Source organism: Calidris pugnax, unplaced genomic scaffold, assembly GCF_001431845.1.
Source record: "Calidris pugnax isolate Ruff unplaced genomic scaffold, ASM143184v1 scaffold402, whole genome shotgun sequence".
NCBI classification, from domain to species: Eukaryota; Metazoa; Chordata; class Aves; order Charadriiformes; family Scolopacidae; genus Calidris; species Calidris pugnax.
Window position 1 is genome coordinate 101,949 of NW_015091205.1, and position 5,404 is coordinate 107,352.

The 5,404-nt window shown below is 50.4% G+C and overlaps 1 long non-coding RNA gene across 1 annotated transcript in view; it reads right to left on the reverse strand.

Annotated features, from left to right (window-relative positions):
• Positions 1–4,086: 4,086 nt before the first annotated feature.
• LOC106898499 overlaps positions 4,087–5,404 on the reverse strand; it is a 1,611-nt gene continuing 293 nt past the window's right edge. The window contains exons 2-3 of the long non-coding RNA XR_001413936.1: positions 5,220–5,264; positions 4,087–4,556 (exon numbers count right to left, since the gene is read on the reverse strand). This is a non-coding gene — a long non-coding RNA (uncharacterized LOC106898499). The remainder of the gene's footprint in view (positions 4,557–5,219; positions 5,265–5,404) is intronic.

Sequence of the window (5,404 nt, forward strand, 5' to 3'; positions counted from 1 at the left end):
AAAAGACTGGCCCCATCCTCCTGACACCCATTCTTTAAGTATTTATAGGCGTTGATGAGATCCCTCCTCAGTCTTCTCTTCTCCAGACTAAAAAGCCCCAAGTCCCTCAGCCTTTCCTCAGCAGAGAGATGCTCCAGGCCCCTCATCATCTCTGTAGCCTCTGCTGTCCCCTCTCCAGCAGTTCCCTGTCCTTCTTGAACTGGGGAGCCCAGAACTGGTCCCAGTGCTCCAGCTGGGGCCTCCCCAGGGCAGAGCAGAGGGGCAGGGTGACCTCCCTCCACCTGCTGGTCACACTCTTCCTGATGCCCCCCAGGATGCCATTGGTCTTCTTGGCCACCAGGGCCCATTGCTGGCTCATGGGCATCCTGGTGTCCACCAGGACTCCCAGGTCTTTCTCCTCAGAGCTGCTCTCCAGCAGGTCCCCCCCAACCCGTCCTGGTGCAGGGGGTTACTCCTCCCCAGGTGAAGCACCCTACACTTGCCTTGGTTGAATTTCATCCAGTTCCTCCCTGCCCAGCTCTCCAGGTCTTGCTGTGTGGCACTCAAAGGGTTGTGGTCAATGGCTCAATGTCCAAGTGGCGGCCAGTGACGAGTGGTGTTCCTCAGAGGTTGGTACTGGGACCAGTGCTGTTCATCTTTGTTGGAGACATGGACAGTGGGATCGAGCGCACCCTCAGTGAGGTTGCCGATGACACCAAGCTGTGTGGTGTCATCAACACGCTGGAGGGAAGGGATGGCATCTAAAGGGACGTGGACAGCCTGGAGAGGTGGGCTCGTGCAAATGGCATGAAGTTCAACCAAGTCAAGTGCAGGGTCCTGCACCTGGGACATGGCACAGATCCAGGTTGGGTGGAGAATGGCTGGAGAGCAGCCCTGAGGAGAAGGACTTGGGGGTGTTGGTGGATGAGAAGCTCAACAGGAGCCAGCAGCGTGCACTGACAGCCCAGAAACGTGCATCCTGGGCTGCATCAAGAGAAATGTGGCCAGCAGGGCCAGGGAAGGGATTCTACCCCTCTGCTCTGGTGAGACCCCACCTGGAGCTCTGTGTCCAGCTCTGGAGTCCTCAGCACAGGAAGGACATGGACCTGTTGGAACGGGTCCAGAGGAGGGCCATGAAGATGATCAGAGGGATGGAGCCCCTCTGCTGTGAAGACAGGCTGAGAGCTGGGGTTGTTCAGCCTGGAGAAAAGAAGGCTTTGGGGAGACCTCAGAGCCCCTTCCAGTCCCTAAAGGGGGCTACAGGAGAGCTGGGGAGGGACTCTTTACAAGATAGAGTGATAATGGTTTTAAACTGAAAAAGGGGAGATCAAGAAAGTTGAGTGATAACAGTTTTAAATTGAAAGAGGGGAGATTTAGATTAGATACCAGAAAGACATTCTTTGCTGTGAGGGTGGCGAGAGCCTGGCCCAGGTTGCCCAGAGAAGCTGTGGCTGGTAAGGACTCCTAATAGTCCAGTTATAGGAACTTTGGAACTTTCTGGTTCTCATTATTACAATTAGAAGATAAAACCTAAACATGATTTGGCTCACTGAGGGGGTTTGCTTACTGGGGGCACAGCCTGCTGGCCACAGGGTTCACCCCCACGAACATCCCCCTCCACCTTCACCTTCAAGACCGCCCCACCTTTCCATCATCCCACTGGAAACTGGAAAACCCAGTTTTATTCTCCTGCTCCTGGTGGCCCAGGTGACCCGCTCCTGCAGCTGGTGGCCCAGGTGACCAGAAAACCCTTCCAGAGGGGGACAACCCTGGACTAAGGACTCCTAATAGTCCAGTTATAGGAACTTTGGAACTTTCTGGTTCTCATTATTACAATTAGAAGATAAAACCTAAACATGATTTGGCTCACTGAGGGGGTTTGCTTACTGGGGGCACAGCCTGCTGGCCACAGGGTTCACCCCCACGAACATCCCCCTCCACCTTCACCTTCAAGACCGCCCCACCTTTCCATCATCCCACTGGAAACTGGAAAACCCAGTTTTATTCTCCTGCTCCTGGTGGCCCAGGTGACCAGGAAACCCTTCCAGAGGGGGACAACCCTGGACTCTGACATGTCCATTACCTGTCGGCTTTCAGGAGTAGGATATCCAGCCAACTGCTGGGGGCAGGCAGTAGATAACTCGTTAATCAGTATTTTAACCCTTTATTTAGGCACATTTAACCCTTTATTTAAGCTTCACAGAAGCTGCTGATGCCATCCGCGTTGCTCCTCTGCAGAGGAACACCCACCCCCTGGCAGCAGACCTGGGGTTCACACCATTAACCACTCTGGGTTTTCAGCCCTTAATGTTTAATATAAAGGTTTATCTGGCCCCAAAACTTTTTATCACCTGCTCCTAGCCCAGCCCGAGCAGCAAGTAACATGGGTCTGAGGTGGGTTTCTGCACCTCGACTGAGGGGGTTTGCTTACTGGGGGCACAGCCTGCTGGCCACAGGGTTCACCCCCACGAACATCCCCCTCCACCTTCACCTTCAAGACCGCCCCACCTTTCCATCATCCCACTGGAAACTGGAAAACCCAGTTTTATTCTCCCGCTCCTGCAGCTGGTGGCCCAGGTGACCAGAAAACCCTTCCAGAGGGGGACAACCCTGGACTCTTGACACATGTCCATTACCTGTTGGCTTCCAGGAGGAGCAGGATATCCAGCCAACTGCTGGGGGCAGGCAGACATGTCCATTACCTGTCGGCTTTCAGGAGTAGGATATCCAGCCAACTGCTGGGGGCAGGCAGTAGCTAACTCATTAATCAGTATTTTAACCCTTTATTTAGGCACATTTAGCCCTTTATTTAAGCTTCACAGAAGCTGCTGATGCCATCCGCGTTGCTCCTCTGCAGAGGAACACCCACCCCCTGGCAGCAGACCTGGGGTTCACACCATTAACCACTCTGGGTTTTCAGCCCTTAATGTTTAATATAAAGGTTTATCTGGCCCCAAAACTTTTTATCACCTGCTCCTAGCCCAGCCCGAGCAGCAAGTAACATGGGTCTGAGGTGGGTTTCTGCACCTCTCACCATCATACTCAGGAGAGGAGACACGATTATCCCACAGGAATCCCACTTCTGACTCCAACTGAGAGGCACCTGTAGGAGTATCCACAATTTCTTTCACATTCCAGCACTAACGAGGCAAATCACTCACAAAGAAATGCACATCGAGCCAAAAATAGTTACGTTTATTTAATTCTCTCCCACAGCTAGGCATACATTTACAATCAATCAATATTTTGTTTTGTTTTATTTCCGTAACACAGATGGACAAATTCCTGCTCATGCCCACGTCCCATGTGCTGTCCCCTCTGCTACTACTAATACAATCAATCAATATTTTAAGGTTTTGTTTCCATAACACAGATGGACAAATTCCTGCTCGTGCCCACATCCCATGTGCTGTCCCCTCTGCTACTACTAATTCCCCCTGGAATGTCCTCCCCACGCTGGAGCCAACTCACACCTTCCCTGGCAGCTGGTACCACGGATGGCCCCACTGCTGGGGGGGGGATGTGGGTCCACAGACCAGCTGGTGGCAAGTTCAAGTCCACACGTGGCTTTGTTTTCTTGTATTCTTATACATTGGGCTCCCACCCTTTGAGAACACCCCAAAGGCAGCTCCTTCCTGGTGGGCCAGCCATCTAGGGTGGCTTTTTTCTTTTTTCGTGGTGCCTTTAAGGCAACACCAAATTCACCCCAGCCCCATGGCTTTATTGGCTTTCCCACTAAGCAGCTGCACAACCCACCACACGACCAGGCGTTTCTTCTCATTTATGGGGATCTTCCAGCCCGTTCTCATCTCTGGGGCTACATTTTGACTCCAGATACCGCATGAACTGACCCTTAGCTATCACCTCCATTTATTACTGGGGCCAATTCTCTCAATATACTCACCCTCTCCCACTAGACACATGGATTCTTTTCTGTTGTCAGCATCTCGATGCAATCAGGCACCAGTATCTGCAACAATTAAGAAAAAAAAATAATAAAATTTAGCTTCTGCTCGGTGAGAAGCACTAAACCTATTAGATACCTGATGATGAGGTGAAATCCACCCACGTGTTCCCAGTCTTAAGCAAGTGTGACATGTGAGGGTGGCCCCACTGCTGGGGGGGGACGTGGGTCCACAGACCAGCTGGTGGCAAGTCCAAGTCCACACATGGCTTCTTTTTCTTGCTTTTTCATACCCCGGGCTCCCACCCTTTGAGAACACCCCAAAGGCAGCTCCTTCCTGGTGGGCCAGCCATCTAGGGTGGCTTTTTTCTTTTTTCGTGGTGCCTTTAAGGCAACACCAAATTCACCCCAGCCCCATGGCTTTATTGGCTTTCCCATTCAGCAGCTGCACAACCCACCACAGAATCAGGCCTTTTATTCTCATTTGTGGGGATCTTCCAGCCCGTTCTCATCTCTGGGGCTACATTTTGACTCCAGATACCGCATGAACTGACCCTTAGCTATCACCTCCATTTATTACTGGGGCCAATTCTCTCAATATACTCACCCTCTCCCACTAGACACATGGATTCTTTTCTGTTGTCAGCATCTCGATGCAATCAGGCACCAGTATCTGCAACAATTAAGAAAAAAAAATAATAAAATTTAGCTTCTGCTCGGTGAGAAGCACTAAACCTATTAGATACCTGATGATGAGGTGAAATCCACCCACGTGTTCCCAGTCTTAAGCAAGTGTGACATGTGCCCACCATGTGCTTTCACCCCAGAATCGCCCCAGTGCTCCCCATTAATGCTACATTCCTCTTTCCAGAGGGTAAAAGTCCCTTTTTACGGATTAACACGCGAGAATGGGCAATTACAGAGATCTATGCCATTATTTCTTTCTACCAAGATTGCTTCTGCTCCTTCTTTAATTCCCATATCAGACAATGAAGGCCTTGAACTATTCAAAAAGATATCGTTTATCTCCACTTCGCCAAGGATTTCCTCCTCCTTTTGAAGGGGATTCAGGAATCTGCTCTTTGTCCCATCCATCCGTAGACCAACAAAATCTTAAATGCTAGGGAACGCCTAAATTAAGCTTTTGCTGCTAAACAATGCCTACAAAGTCTGCATCAGTATTCAAATACTCCAATCCGATCTAATTCGGTTTCCCAGAGCCACTGAGAAACAGCTCAAGCTCATTTTAGGTATAAATTGAAGAGAAACGTGTAACTATTTAAGCAGAGCCTTACAAGGACAACTAACAAGCTATTATTCGTGCAATACGACTTACCTTCCAAATCAACGCTCGCTCACTTCAGATTTCTCAAATATATAACTGGAAATAGCAAAAAAGAAGGTATTTTAAGTCATTGCTAGGATTTTTTTCTTTTCACATACACCTCCTGCCCCTCCGGCCATTCAGGAGCAGCACGTGTCTCCCCATCTCCCCCACTCCCCGACACCCCCCCCTCCCCC